We start from the raw sequence: 16,935 nt of genomic DNA, 5'->3' as shown, positions 1-16,935 counted from the left end.
ACAACTGGATAGGTTTCTCAAAAGAAGACATAATATAAATGGCCAAAAGGTATATAAAAAAGTCTCAATTACTAACCATGAGGAAGTGCAAACTGAACCACAGTGAGATATTATATCACCCCAGTTAGAATGGCTATTGTCCAAACAAGAAATAACATGCTGATGAGGAAACAGAACCTTTATACATTGCTGATGGAAATATGAATTAATACAGCCATTATAAAACAACAGTATGTACTGCCCAAAGTAATTTATAGATTCAGTGCTATGCTCATCAAGTTTCCATTAATTTTCTTCACAGAATTAGGAAAAAACTACTTTACATTTCATATGGAACCAAAAAAGAGCCCAGCCCATATACCCAAGACAATACTATGCTAAAAGCATAAAGCTGGGAGCATCACGCTACCTGACTTCAAACTATACTACAAGGCTACAGTAACCAAAATAGCATGGTACTGGTACAAAAACAGATATATATACCAATGGAAAAGAACAGAGGCCTCTGAAATAAATCTACAACCATCTGATCTTTGACAAACCTGACAAAGCAGTGGGGAAAGGATTCCCTATTTAATAAATGGTATTGGGAAAACTGGATAGCCATATAATAAATGGTGGTGGGAAAATGGGCTAACCATATGCAGAAAACTGAAACTGGACCATTTCCTTACACCTTATACAAAAATTAACTTGAGATGGATTAAAGAATTAACTGTAAGACCTAAAATCATAAAAACCCTAGAAGGAAACCTAGGCAGTATCATTCAGGACATAATCATGGGCAAAGACTTTATAATAGCAAAGACTTGGAACCAACCCAAATGCCCATCAATGATAGACTGGATAAAGAAAATGTGGCACATACATACTATGGAATACTATGCAGCCATAAAAAAGGATGAGTTCATGTCCTTTGCAGGGACATGGTTGAAGCTGGAAACCATCATTCTCAGCAAACTAACACAGGAACAGAAAAACCAAACACTGCATGTTCTCATTCATAAGTGGGAGTTGAACAATGAGAACACATGGAGACAGGGAGGTGAATATCACACACTGGGGCCTATAGGGAGGTGGAGGCCTGGGGGAGAGAGAACATTAGGAGAAATATCTGATGTAGATGATGGGTTGTTGGGTGCAGCAAACCACCATGGCATGTGTATACCTATGTAACACACCTACATGTTAAAATAAAAAGCAAGTCAGTATCAAAGAGATATCTGCACTCTTATGTTTATTGCAGCATGATTCACAGTAGCCACAATATTAAATCAACCTGTGTATATCAATGTACAAATGGATTTACAAACAGCCATATATATATGCAATGGAATATTAGGCCATCTAATAAAATGAAATCCTGTCCTTTATAGAAATATGGTTGGAACTGGAGGTAATTATGTTAAGTAAAATAAGCCAGGCACAGAAAGACAAATATCACCTGTTCTCACTCATATGTGGGAAATAAAAATAGACTGCAAGGAGAAAGGGTGGGGAGGATGAATCAACGTTGGTTTGTAGGTAAAAAATACATTGAAGGAATATTTTCTAGTAATTGATAGCACGGTAGGGAAATTGTAGTGAATAGTTATTTATTGTATATTTCAAAATAGCTTGAAGAGAAGAACTGTAATGCTCTCAAAGAAAAGATAAATGTTTAAGGTGATGAATATCCCAATTACTCTGATTTGGTCATTATGTATTATATACAAGTATTGAAATATCACATGTTCCACCAAAATAGGTAAAACTATGATATATCAATAAAAAATAGAAAAGAAGAAATGTGTTTTTGCTGGAATATATTTAGCCTCTAAGTCAGTGGTTTTGAAATTAATTTGATTTTTAACATCATAAATCTTTGCAAGCCAAATCTTATGAAGAAGAACACAATAAACTATGTTGAAATGTTAATTACATAAAGATTGGTGATAGCTATATGGGAGTGTTTTTTTCATGTTCTCACTACTTTTGAAAATGTTAAATCTCATTTAAAAATATATATATCAAAGAGGTAAGAGTAGAACTGCAGCGTCTGAAACACAGGATGAGAAATTCCAGGCTTATTAATTCTTCCACAGACTCTCCATAAATCCTCAGAACAAGATTTAAAACTCTTGCCACTGATGAATACTTTCAAAATTTCAGTGATATAATTATTTATGAATGGGAAGTATTGCATAATCAATCTTTGTGGAAAACACTTTACCACTGTTATCTTATGAATGCTTATGACTACCTTATATGATGGATACTATTAACATCCCTATTTTGCAAATGGAGCACCTTTAGTGGTGGTGGAGGGCTGGGTCAGGGGCACATAATTGGCTCGAGTTCAAGTAACTGGTAATTGGAGGAGCTGTGATTCAGCTCAGCCTGCTTGACTTCACATTAACAACTACATTAATTACTGCAGTGGACACTCAAATTAATTTCAACAACTACAAAAAATAACCACAAATCCAATCAGTCCTTTAATTAGGATAAGAATTTTCTCATTAAGAGCAGTAAAGATGTTAAATTTTGTGTTTGCATTACTTTATATCATAAACTTTCTCCATGATGTGTTTCCCAGAGACACAAAGTTTTACCATTTTCTCATTTGATTTACAAAGTATTAGTACTGAGAATAAATTTCAAATAGATGAACAGTGACTGGCATTTACTCCTAACCTAGAGACAGCAGAATATCAAAGTTCAAAGAAATGATTAATTAATTCAGTAATGCACCAACCATGTAGAGTAACACCAATTTAAAGACATTTGTTTCAGGTTGCTTTTTCTTGACTAGTCTATTATCACTTTGTTTTAGCTGAGATTTATGTCCAAATGATGGAAAACTTTGATCCTGGTATTTTTTTTGGAGATCAAAGATTTACATGTAACACCATGTTCTACAAGGTCTCAATGCAATGCATACTGTTCTAAAGTATTAAAATAATGCAAAGGAATAATTTACTTTTGTACAGGGAAACGCAACTTAGATATGAGAATCCTCAAAAATGATATTGTAAACAATAAACTAGTTAAAATGGGGGAAAATAGTGAATATGCCATATAATCTGTTTAATCTGTTTTTGTTGTTGTTGTTGTTTTTGGTCTTTCTTCTTAGCCATTTGCTCCTAGATTTTAAGAGACTAGTTTGCCTGTTGTAAGTGTGTATAATTAAATTTATTTGTGCATTTTATTGTTGTTGTTTTTCAAGTTTCTTGGGTGGGAAGAGAGAATATTAAAGCTATTTCTATAGCCTTTCTTGTTCTTCCTAATGATTGCTAAATGATGTGGAATATATATTATTATCTTTTTAACATAGGCTCAATTCATGTGTAAAGCATTTAAGCAAGTATTATAAACATCCTGCCACTTCTAACCTCATAGTTACAGCCAGAATGACTTTTTTTTTTTTTTTTTTTTTTTTTTTTTTTGAGACAGGGTCTTGCTCTGTCACCCAGCTGGAGCACAGTGGCGCAGTCTCAGCTCACTGCAACCTCCGCTTCTCGGGTCAAGCTATTCTTCCGCCTCAGCCTCCCGAGTAGCTCGGACTAACACCAGCTAAAGTTTGTGTGCCAAACACCTGGCTAACTTTTGTATTTTTAGTAGAGATAGGGTTTCACCACGTTGGCCAGGATGGTCTCTATCTCTTGACCTCATGATCCACCCACCTTGGCCTCCCAAAGTGCTGGGATTACAGGCGTGAGCCACCGCACCTGGCCCAGAATTACTTTTAAATAATGTTTATCACAGCAAAACGTTAATTCTTCACTTGTGAAATCAAATAGGGAAGGCTTTCCCATCTAAAACAATTGTATTAACTGAGTGTTGATTAATAAAATAAAATGACATATATTTCTAGTCTAAATTACCCTGTGGCCCCTTTATCTCTCTGTTTATCTTCCTTCCTTCTTCTCTCCCTCCTTCCCTTTTAACCACCCTATTTCTTTTTCTTCTTTGCTTTTCTTCTATTTTCCTCGTGCTATTCATTTCCATCTGTATCTCTGCTCCCTCCCTTGTGATCCTCACCTCATGACTGTTCGATTTAAGATTTTCCAACATTATGAATGTGTGAAAAGAATACACATTCAGTAGAAACCATACATATAATACACACCACCATTCTGTTTTTCACTTTCAGTATAGTATTCAATAAATGACATGAGATATTCAACCCTTTGTTACGAAATAGGCTTTGTGTAAGATGATTCTGCCTGATTGTAGGCTAATATAAGTGTTATGAGCCTAAACTACACAAGATTAAGCTACGATATTCTGTAGCTTAAATGCATTTTCAATGTATAATATTTGCAACTTATAATGGGCATATCAGGACATAACCTCATTATAAGTTAAGGAGCATCTGTGTTGAAGAAAGATATATTTAATTAGTTATGGTAATGATTTAAATTTACTCCAAGATAAAAACCTGTTCTTTTTCATTTTGAATTTTATGCAGTGTTTAATATGGCTTGGTTATGCAATTGTCATTTATTAGCTCTACTTTTGTAAGATAATTATCACAATAAATTAATATTTAATGTTAAAATATCAGTGTTTACACTTGTGGATGCAAACTACACCGAAAGAGCAGATCTGAAATTCTACCCCTTCTAACCTAGTGGTCTAAACTGAAATTAGAGCTAGCAATATCAATTGTTATCGAGCAAGAGGGAGACTATGATTTTATCCCCCAAATCTTAGAGAGGTTTTGTTTGAAACATAGAGAAAGTAGTATCTAATAATTCATATAAAGTTTTGTATACTTTGGTGAGGATCTGATGCATGCTTCAAAGACATAGTCAAATGGAGAAAAGTAAGTCTACCAAACTAAGAAAAAAAAATTGACCAATCTCTTTCAATTTAGGGAGGCAGAGTAGAGAATGGATACCCTTTGACTGTTAGTAGTTTGAAAATGACTGCTTGGGAGAGTCAAGAGAAACGAAGAATATTAGAACCTAGTGAATACTTTTTCTGTCACACGCCAAGCATGTAGTTTATCCTGGATGATGTGAAAAATTTGAAACCTAAAGGAGCTCTGCACAGAATTAACTGCCCCATCATGGAAAGTTAATAATGATTGTAAAAGAAGGAGTAGATGGTAGATCTTCCGAGAAAACTTCTCCACAAACTTCCCTTCTATGACAGTTAAATTCTAGAAGTATATTGTAAAGTTTTACCAAACATATGTAAGAAAGTAAGGATTAATTAAAGTCTATGGATTAGTTTAAGAGTTGCTGTTCTTATAAAATTAAGGCTTTCATCCATGAATGTGGTATATATCTTCATTTAATTGATTCATTATTTTATGATTAAGTGCTTTATAGTTTTATATGTATATATCTTATATTCTTTTTGTTAGCTTCAGTCTTGGCTTTTTAATACTTTTTGATGCTTTGGTAAAAGGTATCTGTTCTAATATTTTATTTTCTAACATTTGCTGGTGGTATCAAAGTAAATTGCGTTGAGTACATTTACTTTATGACCTCACTCATTTATCTTAATAGTGTATTTGTGGATGTTTTAGGATTTGCTAAGCCTATTCATAACATTATAAATGATGAGAGTTTCGTTTCCCCAATCTCTAATCTTTATACTATGTATTAGTTTGCTTGCTTGTTTCTGTTTTACTACATCATCAAGTTGAGCATTGAAAAGAATGGTGGTCCTGGGTATCTTGTTTTCTTTTTTATTTAAAAGAGATGGCATTCAATATTTTCCAATTAAATATAATATATGTTATAGATATTTTGGCATATGTTATATATGGATTATATAATATATTTTATATTTTTAAATATATTTTTCACCCATGATAAGGAAATTCTTTTCTATTTTCAGTTTTACATACACATTTTTTAATGAAAATTTACTGAATTTTATCAGTGCTTTTCTCTATCTACTGAATGATGATTTTTAAATATTAAATTATCTTTTGATTTTCATATTGAATCTAGCTTATTTGTACTATATTGACATTTGGATATTTCTGAAATCTTTTCTGCTATTATGTTTTAGTAGGTATACATATCTATTTTGCGGTTTTGGTCTGGAATTTTTTTTTTATCTTGTTTGTCAAGTTTAAGTGTTACACTGGCCCCGTAAAATTACTGAGTCATTTTTCAGTTTTCTCTATTTGTTAAAAGTGTTTATGTAATATTGTTAATATTTATATCCTAAAAAGCTAATAGACTTCTGGTTTTGAGCCCATGTAAAGAGCTTAGAAGTCTTTATTCCCATTCTCACAAGAAAAAGACTGAACAAACTGAGAATCAAACACTGTTCTTAAATGTATCTCAGAATTGAGGTTATACAGCAAACTGCTGTCCTATAAACTATAGAGACAGACAGGCAGATACAGAGACTCACAGCTTTTTGTGAGTAGGAGCCCAGGAGCAGAACCCTGCAGCTAAACCAAATGGTAGGAACTCTTTAAACTGCAATTGACAAATTGCTGGAGGCTCACTCTGAACTAGCTTGAGAGTTCTAGAGGACCCAGTCTTAGAGAGAACCCTCACACTTTCATGACTGTTACCTCCAAGAGCTTTACCTGATTCTCTGGGTGAAGATTAGAGAATTATCCCCTTTGTTTCTGGCAGTGGGGAGGGAAAATTAACTATTTTGAAATATATCCAGAGGTCTCTATTCTCAACAAGTCCAGTCCTCAAGGGAACTATTTTACCAGAATCTGACAGACTGGGATTTTATGAGAGTTTAACCAACTTGGGTAAAGGGAAATGGATATCCAAAACAGGCTTGCAGAAAGTTTGAGATCTAATCACACAATACTTCCACTCCCTCCACCCCTATCAATTACCACATTAATAATAGGATTCTTATATAGTAGCAACCATTGCAGCCAAAAGGACTGCAAACCTCCGACCACATTTAAGAAGGCTCGGGAAAAGCCCATAGACAACAGAGAAGGTAAAAACAAGACACAGAAAATAGTAAACATATATTGTTGGTGACATAAATATTAAACTTCATACCAAAAGCCTGTCTACCTCAGTCCTTTTTACTCAATACATTCATGTCCAGCTTTCCACAAAAATTTACAAAGCATGCTAAATGGTTAAAAGAGATAAAACAAAATCAAAATTGAACTCAGATATGTCAGACTGAGAATTTAAAAGGTTAAAAGGTAATAGAATTTCCTGCAGAAGCCATCTGGTCCTCAAACTTTTTAGTATAAGTATTTTAAATTAAAGAATAATTGAAATTCATAAATTAAAGAAACATAATACCTACAGTATTTGTAAGATCATCTAGATTTACTATATTTTAGTTTTGGTCATGTTCATTCCTAGAAATACGTCCCAAACGTCTACATTTTAAAAGTTATTATCATTGTTTATAGTATTATATCCATTTTCATAGCTATATTCGTATTCATAGGTATTTTTCATAATGCTCTTCTGAAATTCTCAATATCAGTTATTTGTGTCTTCTCTTTATTTTTGTTAATCATTATTCCTAGGCAGATACCTACTTTATTAGGCTTTTCAAATACCCAACATTTGTACTTGTTGATTCTTTCATTATATGGTTATTTTCTTTAATTCATGTTTTTATCTATATTGTTTCCTTATTTCTAATTTCTTTGTATTAATTTGCTTTACATTTCTAATTTCTTGAGTTAAGCATTTGCTCAGCTTAGTTTTTTTGCCTTTTAATATATGAATTTAAGGCTGTAATTTCCTTTTAATAGAGAATTGTATACACTTTGCTTATCATTTAGTTAAAATATTTTCTCATTTTCATTTTAATTGCTAATCTGACCCTAGATTATTCAGATATATAGTTTATAGTTTCTGACATGTGGGCATTTTATGGTTATTTATATGGATTTAACAGTGCATTTTGGTCAGAGAACATATTCTATATAATTTTGAATCACTGGAAATTTTGTTAGCATATTGTAAATAGTTGTGTGTTTCATGTATGCCTGAAAATGATATGTATTCTACAGTTGAGTGCTATGTTATATATATGTAAAATAGATCAGTGCTGCTAGTTGTAATCAAGATGTGCAAAAAATTTTAAAGGTGGTCTGTGACCTTTATTATCAGAAACACATGATGTTTGACTCTTGATAGAATCCTTCCCACAATGCAAAATCAACGACCTTATAGGAATATACTGGATCCAAGATAAATGCCATATAGAGTCTGAGCATCAGAAACTTGTGATTGAATTAGTTTATTTAGTAACTTGTAGTTGATGAGTGGGCATTTATTAATGTGTTATACCTGTCTCTGAGGAGTTTACATGAAATTGTTGTTTATTTTGCTCAAGTATATCCATTAGAAATTATTTCAGTAAATCTCTGTAAGAAATAAGCTGTCTTCCGGGGTACCGCTCTGCTTCCAAGGCGCAGTTACTCGTACTTACAGTAAATACTTCTGCTACCAACTCCTTCCGAGGCCAAATTTCTAGCTTGCTCCAAGTGCTATTTCTCAAATTATCACCCTGAACATTTCCCAGGGCTTTTATTATACCATTTAGTCTTTACTTCTGAGTTTAGTATATCACAGAGAAGCTCCCTCCTCTGCAGAACTACTCTTGTATGTATGTTTTTGGATACAGTCACTTCTATACATCTGATACATATCTTCCCATCTTTTAGGAATTTCCAACATTCCATCATTCAGATAGTATTCTGTTCTTCAGCACTAAGTATTTATTAATTTTAAATGTCTGTTCTTAGTGTAAAAATTTAGATGTAGGTATAGTCCCACATACTCAGATAGTCATCCTGATTCATTCCCTGGTCTTTCTCTTCTTGTGAGTCTGTCAGTTATCTTTCTGGTTGAGAACTAGAAAAGTTTCTGATACAAAGACTCATTGTCCCGCGTAAAGTTCAGCATGCATGTGCTATCATAGTTATTCACCATAGTACAGCTATAGTATGTGAAATATAGATGTGCTAAGTACTTACAAACATGCAGACTAGTAGGGATGGCTGTATTTCCAAAAAAGGTTTATTGGGCAAGAAATATGAATAATTTTAGGCAAGGAAAATGATGAAGGTGATGGAAATATATTGGGAAACTAAATTATATATTTAAGAATTAGTGAGCAGATCAGTTTAGCTAGAACAGAGGTTCAAGAAACAAAGGAATGAAAGACGAAGCTCGTGAATTGGGACCAAGATATGTAATTTGAAACACGTTAGTCCATTGAGTAAAACACTTCTCTTAGTATAAGGAATAAAACCCTTAACCTATCCTTACATGGATCTACATAATGTGGTCTCTGTCCACCGCACAGGGCTGACTTCTTGATTTCCCTGCTTTATTATGTTGACTATAGTTTACTTCCCTTGTTTAAGTTCCTCAAACATGCTTTGCCTCCTCAAAATATCCTCATGAATTGAAAAGATGACTCACCAAAGAAGATACAGTGGCAAGTAAGCATAGAAAAGATATTCAACATCATAGGTCTTTAAGCGATTTGCAAATTAAGACACCACTACGTACCTATTAAAATGGCCAAAATCCAAAACAAGGAAAATAATAAATACTGGCAAGGATATGGAAAATAGGAACTCTCATTCATTGCTGGTAGGAATAAAAAAATGGTACAGCAATTCTGGAAGAGAGTTTGGCGGTTTCTTATGAAACAAAGCTTACTCTTACTATATGATCCAATAATTATGCTCTTTGATATTTACTCATATGAATTGAAGATTGCATTCATATAAAAACCTGTGCATGCATTTTATAGCAGCTTTATTCATAATTGCCAAAACTTGGAAACAACCAAGTTCTGTCTTTCAGAAGGTGAATGAATAAATAAACTGGTACATCCAGATAAAAGAATATTATTCAGTGATTAAAAAGAAATGAGCTATCAAGCCATGGAAAGATGTGGAGGAAACTTAAATGCATATTACTAAGTATGAGAAGCCAATCTGAAAAGACTACATATTGTATTATCAAACTATATGACCTTCTGGAAAAGGCAAGACTATAGAGGCAGTAAAAGATAAGTGGTTGACAGTTCTTGGGGGAGGGGAGGGATGAATAGGGGAAGCAGTGAAGGTTTTTAAGACAGTGAAACTACACTCTACTATACTATACTGATGGATCCATGTCATTATACATTGTCCAAAACTATAGAATGTACAACACCAAATGTGAATCCTAATGTAAATACAGACTTTGGGTGATAATGATGTCAATGTAGGCTCATCCAGTTGTCACAAATGTAACACTCTGATAGAGGATGTCAATAGTGAGGTAGGTTTGCATAAGTAGGGAAATGGGTATTTGTGCACTCTCTGTACTTTTCATTCAACTTCTCTGTGAACCTAAAACTGCTTTAAAAAATAGTTTATTACCCTCAAAAATAAATCCTCACGATTTGTATATGTTGTTCCCTTTGCCAAAATTATTGCCCACTTTGTTTGTTTTACAACACTAATTAATTATTCAGATCTCAGCTTCATTTTACCTTCCTAAAAAGCAGTTTCTTATTCCTTCCTTTAGTAACTTCAGGAAACCCAATTTATCCTCAATTTCAAAATAATTAACTCATCAATAATTGAATAATTGATTCAGTAATAGTTCTTTAAGGTTTTTCTCTCCTGACAGAAGATTAGAAGCTTCATCAGGGCAGAAACTATGACTGTCTTACTCAGTTAATGCAGATTATAGAAAATTTTGAATTCCAATATAAATAAATGTTTTGAAATCTCAAACTCAAACCAAAGACATAACAATAATTACAATAATAATAATAATATAAGTATTTGAAAACCAACTTCTTATTTATTCTCCTATATAAAATTGTAAGGTAACTGGAAGAGGTAATTTTTTGTGTTCATTTTCAATTATCAATCTGAAAGTCTTTTACTGTGATTTTTTATACAAATGTTAAATTTTCATGGTAAAAGACACTGAATTAAGAATTGTAAAATCTGTAATCTAGTTTTTATCATAGTTTCATGACTTGCTTCTTTTCCTCACCTATGTCATTAAGATATGAAGCTTGAATAAAATCATTTAAGTTGTTTTGACATTTAAAATGTTATATGTATTTAACTCATTGTTGTTATTATTATCTTAATTTCCTGAAGTATTTAAGAAAGGTAAACATTCTAATAATTATTAGTTGGAATTTTGTTTTCTAAAATTTCCTCAATCATTTCTGACTTACACATACCCTCTGAAGGTCAACGTAACTTTGGGTAAATGATTAATGACCTTTTAAATTATTATATTTAGTATATTCTTGATTCTTACTTAAAAATGTCTTCTCTCACCTTGACACTTTCCAAAGAATACTTCTATGTTGATTTTGGTTTAGATGGTCTTTGAAGTCTTGGGTACATGTTTCTTTGTTCTGAATATGAATCAGATCATTTGTAGGCATCCTTATATCAGGATCCTCTTTTATAGAAGCACATGTTATTGGGACGTTTACTCTATATCCAGACTGTACTTCTGGTAAAGACACTGGTTTATAACAAATAGGTCCTGTTAAAGGTGTGTGTTGACTTGTGTCTACAATATTATTTTCAACTGGGTTTTTCTCCCCAGCTATTTGTACCAGATAAGGTGTATGTCTACATATATCAAAAACAGCCAGATTAAAAAACAAGAAAAGATGTGTTCTCTTTCTTGCTAGAGTCCCTCCAATGAGATGTCAATCAAAGTTTGCTAGTCCAGTTGTCAGTACTTACATTAATATTGAAATAAGCATTAAGCTCTATGAAACCACAGCAACAAGCTGGAGAGACACCAGTAAGTCATTGATTTTAAGCTTAGGTTAAATATTTATTTTGACAAACTAAAAAAAATTCATCTTAAATAAAAAGCTATTGCCATTCAGGTCATTCCATCAAAGAATCAAGGGAGGAGGACTGGCAACTGTTCTTCTTAAATGCTACCTTAGTGTTGATAGTTTGCAAATATGGAGCATTTATTGTTTGATTTTTGCCTTCCTTACAACCTAAGTTTGGCAGAAACCCTGCAGCATATTCTCAGGGAAAAGGAAAAAAACTTCGACATTTCAACCATCTGCCAGATATACCTATCAAATTATTCATTTCTTAGGCTGCTTAAGGTTATTTAAATTCATAGCTTTTCAAACTACTGACAGGGTTTGCACACTGTGAAGAAAATGAATATTGTTAAGGGTTAAATGGACAGCTTCACACTTTAAATGCATTATAAATTCACCCCAGGCACTTTCCTACTGATTTTTCTCTTTATTATTTTATTTTACAATCAGGGACTCTTCATAATTATGGACCATGCTGACAATCTGCATGACAACGGAAATATTCAAACAAAACTGACCCAGGTAAGAGACAATAGTTGCATTATTACTCCAAGGAAACATGCCTTCGAATACATTTTAGTTATGTGAACAGTGCTTCCAGAAACAAAGATGTACAGTTGAATCCCCAGCCTCCCTTGCTGGGCATATATTCCCCCTCTGTCCAATTTATGTGGGTTGACATGAAGAATGGCAAGACCACCTTTAGAAGTGGTCATCATTAAAATCAGGCTGTCTATCAAGAGAAATCGTCTCCCAGAAATCAATACCTTAAAAACTCTTGTGGCTAAATGTCCTGCCCAGACACTTTCAAGTTTTTATAATTCTGAAAATAGTGTAGAAATAGTAGAAATTCCATTTATTTGATTTCTTTTTATCACAGCCTGCCCGTCCTCCATCAAGTTTCATAATTCAAAGGCATTAATTCACCACCAGGTGTAGTTCAAAGGAATGTTGACCTTTGATTTACAAAAACCCCTTAGATTTACTCTATGCTTTTCTTAAGAAAAGAACATTTTCCCTTTTTCAAAAGAAAAGATTTCCCTTTTTCACGTACCACAAGAAAAGGCCTGCAAAGTTGAGGACATGATTTAGGATGATGCTGGACCTTGCACCCCCTGGTGGCCAACACATTGTGCTTCATTATCTTTCTTTTTATTTGGTTTCTCAAAATTGGTTCAGTGATAGATTGAAAAATATTTTAATAAACCTTGATGCAAAGTGGCAATCATGCATTGAGAGCCTGACAAGTATAGTATGTTCAAAATAAGTACACTTGGACTCAGGATCTGTGTTTTAGCGTCACTATGATAAGACCATGCTCTTTGCCGTCAGACATACATTACAGAAAGACATTCTAATTCTGCCTCAGCACTAAGCTCAGGCCAGTTACTTAACTTTTATGATCCTTAATTTTCTCACCTGTAAAATAGAGCTAATAATTTTATCTAGGTCATAGTGTTCTTGGATGCAATAAATGAGAAAATGTATTGCAAAGGCTTGGCTCCATAATTTTGAAGTGCTGGAGAAATGACTTGCTGAAAGTGACGGTTGTAATACGATAGTTAATATGATATTACCGTATCAGCATAATTGGTATAATGATAGCTGATAGTTGGAAATACTAGTTGTGAACAGTTGTATGTAAAATGGAGTAAAGTTTTTATTGTATGAATTATGAATATTCTATATGTACTGGTAGTCCTCAAGTTCAAATATACAGAGAGTAGAAATTGTTTTCCTTTTTCCCTCTGTCCATAGAAACAAAATAATAATTATGAAGAGCTGAGTCTAGGCGAGCTTGCATAGGTCTGAAACTGTTCCTTTGCACTGAAAACAATAGAAAATTATGTGATTATAATAGCACTTATTAAATAAAAATACACAAATTTTATATAAAATATACGGTGTTATATTAGATATTGGTGTTTGAGTGAAATTTTGATTTCTTAAAAGATAAATACACATTAAAAAAAGACTTCTGCAAAAAATAGGGGACATTTGGTCATGGGCAAAGGCCTTGGGCCTTACAGGCAGCAGAGCATACACAGCTGTATTGACTACTGTTCCAAGTTTGGATTCTGGTACCATTACCTGAAAAAGCTTGTGACCATAGGAAAATTTCTAAATCCCCGTGCCTCAGTTTCTACATCTACATTAGAGGGATACCATAGCCTTTATCTCATAAGTTTTTTTGAAGATTGTATAAATTCATATGCATAAGTATATTCAAGATATCTGACAGCCAATAATAGTAGTAATACCATCCAACCCTATATGCACCTTCTTCATATGCACTGCCTGGTGAATGTTTACTGATTTATGCAAAACTTAAATAATTCTTGAGTTGAATATTTTAAAGATGTTAGGTCCTGGAGTTATGGTTAATAGTCGTCTTCAAGTTAATGAGGAGAGAATGAATAGATTTTCTCTTTCACCTTTGGGTCTTAACAATAACCTTAATGTAAAGGAATATGACTTTGGTTAGAGACAAATAGAATTTCCTAAATCTGGAATACTTTATACTTGAAATGAATTATTGAAGGAGGTAGTAAAATTTCATTTTGGGAAGAACTTTGAAAATGAGATTGTTAAAGGTGAGAAGGATATTTTTGAAGCCCGTGATAACTAAAGGTCAAGGGATGAAAGATTACACTATTCTACCTTGCATTTTAGAAATCATCTTCAGGAACACAGACCAACTGAAGACTTACACCTAAAAATTAGTCTCCCCCATATCCTAAGACAGACACTGGGAATGCAGATCTGCATGTAGAGTCTGAAAACTGGCAGTCACTGTGGACTGTGGGGACAGTGTGGATGAATCAGAATCTCAGGTGGATAAAACATACCAGTGCAACATGGCAATGGTAATATAAGCATAGATGTAGTTTAGATTGTCAGCAAGTATTTGCTTGAATATTTGGCTGGGATCCAAAGGCCATGTTCCCTCTCCTGGTTGGGAGACTATCATGAACACAGCAGAGGTGCAGTCCTCACAGCATTGAAGAATTGCTTAGATGATAAAAATAGGAACTAAAAGCAGAGGAGAGAAGACAGAGACCCAGTTATCCAAACTGGGGCACAAAATGAAGTTGATATCTCAGGAACATTTCAGAAGTCTAGTTTTAGACCTGAGAGGAGGAGGTTCAAAGCAAGAGAATCTGGATGTGTAGTTCCAAAACCTTGGAAAGGTTCTGTAACATCCATTCTGATTAAAGTGAGAGTAGGGCTGGAATAAGCTCACAGGTTGAGCAACCCCAGCTGGAAGAAGCAATAACAAATTGCTGCCTTTCTCTCAAAACAAAACTAAAATCTCAGACTTAAATAGTGAATATTGTAAATGGACGTGAACACACAGAAATTTTTCAAAAGGTTATTTGAAGTTTTTTCTGTGTCATCAAGCTTATTTTTTTACTACTTGATTTATCTCTAATAACTTTGACATAACCCGAGAGGTGCCACTATATCAGAAACCCTACGAATTCCTTTCATTGTTATTTTATTTCTATTTTGATTTCAGTTTGACTGCTAAAACCCTTTGTTTCTCTTTTTGCATTTAATTGCTCTTTTTTTCTGATATCTAGTCTATAAATTGTTGCTTTTTCAACCTCTGGCCCTATTTAATTCTTGCTTACCATATTTGACAATAAAATGTATTTAACTCAGATAAAAATATTACTTCATTTATTTTCTGCCATATTCTGTAAATTCACTCAATGTTTTAATTACCCCAAATGTTTTAGTATACTGGATTGTGGCAAGTTATGCAGGTATTAAGTGATATAACCTGATAGGTATAATAACAGAGAAAAATAATTTTATCTAACAAACTGAAAAAACTGTCTCTTCTGAGGACTGATTTAATGAAAACAAAATGGCAAAGCTCAAATATCTATTTTGAAATTGTTGTCATTACATAGGTTATACTAGCAGCAAGGGAAATCATTTCGTGCTTTAAAAAAGTAATTCTCTGCTGCTACTTTCTCTTCTTCGTGCAAGAAAATTACCCTGAAGGTATATGTATGAGGGAAAAGTTCAAAAAGATTTTGAGTTGCCTGACTTGGTGTCAGTTTGAAACTTTGGATTTCTAAATAAAATTGACAGAGTCATTTATAGCAACTTCACATTTTTATCCTTGGGACTAATAGCAGCAGGGAACAGAAGCATCTAACCATCAAGGTAGAAAGAAAGATCCCCTAATGCTTTGTGATTTTTAAATGAAAATAACGTAAGATGAAAGCAAATCTTCACTAGTTGTGTTTGTGATGCCTAATAATTATGCTTGAGGAGATAAAAATAGTCATCGAGGAAAACATTTTAAAACTCTACAGGCTTAACCATGCCAATGCAGGCTTGGCTATTTTTTTAAAAAAATAATCCTTTTAGAAAAGAATCTTTAGTCATCTGCTTAAAAATCACTGGAGATCAGTTCCCCCCGCCACCCCAGTAATTCACTAATTCAATATTGAGCATCATTTTATAATTTCTATTACTGTCTTAAGGAGTCTATTGTAGAACGCACAAGAAAAACAAGTGGTGTCTATTTTGTGTGTAAATAAGACACAGCATATTCTTGCCTTTGCATCCAAGGTACTTGGCATACTGTGTGTCGTATTGTAGTGATATGGTTTGGATTTGAGTCCCCACCAAAATCTCATGTTGACTTGGAGAAGGAGGCTGGTGGGAGGTGACTGGATCATAGAGACTGATTTCACCCTTGCTGTTCTCAGGATAGTCAGTGAGTTCTCATGAGATCTGATGGTTTAAAAGTACGCAACACTTCTCTCCTCTTGCAGTCTCTCTTTCCTGCTACCACGTGAAGAAGGTGTTTGCTTCCCCTTTGCCTTCCGCCATGATTCTAAGTTTCTTGAGGTCTCTCCAACCACGTAGAACTGTGAGTCAATTAAACCTCTTTTCTTTACAAATTACCCAGTCTCAGATAATTCTTGATAGCAGTGTGAAAATGAACTAATACAAGTAGGTACCCAAATTTTGTTGAATTTAATTTATCTGATCAAATCCTTCATTTTCCAAATATCTCCCTTTAGACTGCACCTGTTAACACTGCCTTACTGGCAATTAAACTTTAACATATGTTTTGGTGGGACAAACATCCAAGCCAGAGCTTACCCTATAACTTCTTGAGGGATA

The 16,935-nt window shown here is 33.6% G+C and overlaps 1 long non-coding RNA gene across 1 annotated transcript in view; it reads left to right on the top strand.

The window, feature by feature from the left end:
• The window catches only part of LOC128928683 (uncharacterized), a 299,314-nt gene extending 282,638 nt beyond the window's left edge, over positions 1-16,676 (top strand). The window contains exons 5-6 of the long non-coding RNA XR_008474116.2: positions 12,235-12,306; positions 16,581-16,676. This is a non-coding gene — a long non-coding RNA (uncharacterized LOC128928683). The remainder of the gene's footprint in view (positions 1-12,234; positions 12,307-16,580) is intronic.
• Positions 16,677-16,935: the final 259 nt, after the last annotated feature.

The sequence above is a fragment of the Callithrix jacchus genome, chromosome 1 (genome assembly GCF_049354715.1).
Source record: "Callithrix jacchus isolate 240 chromosome 1, calJac240_pri, whole genome shotgun sequence".
NCBI classification, from domain to species: Eukaryota; Metazoa; Chordata; class Mammalia; order Primates; family Cebidae; genus Callithrix; species Callithrix jacchus.
Note: the sequence above shows the minus strand (reverse complement) of the source record. Positions and strands in the feature narration are given on the sequence as shown.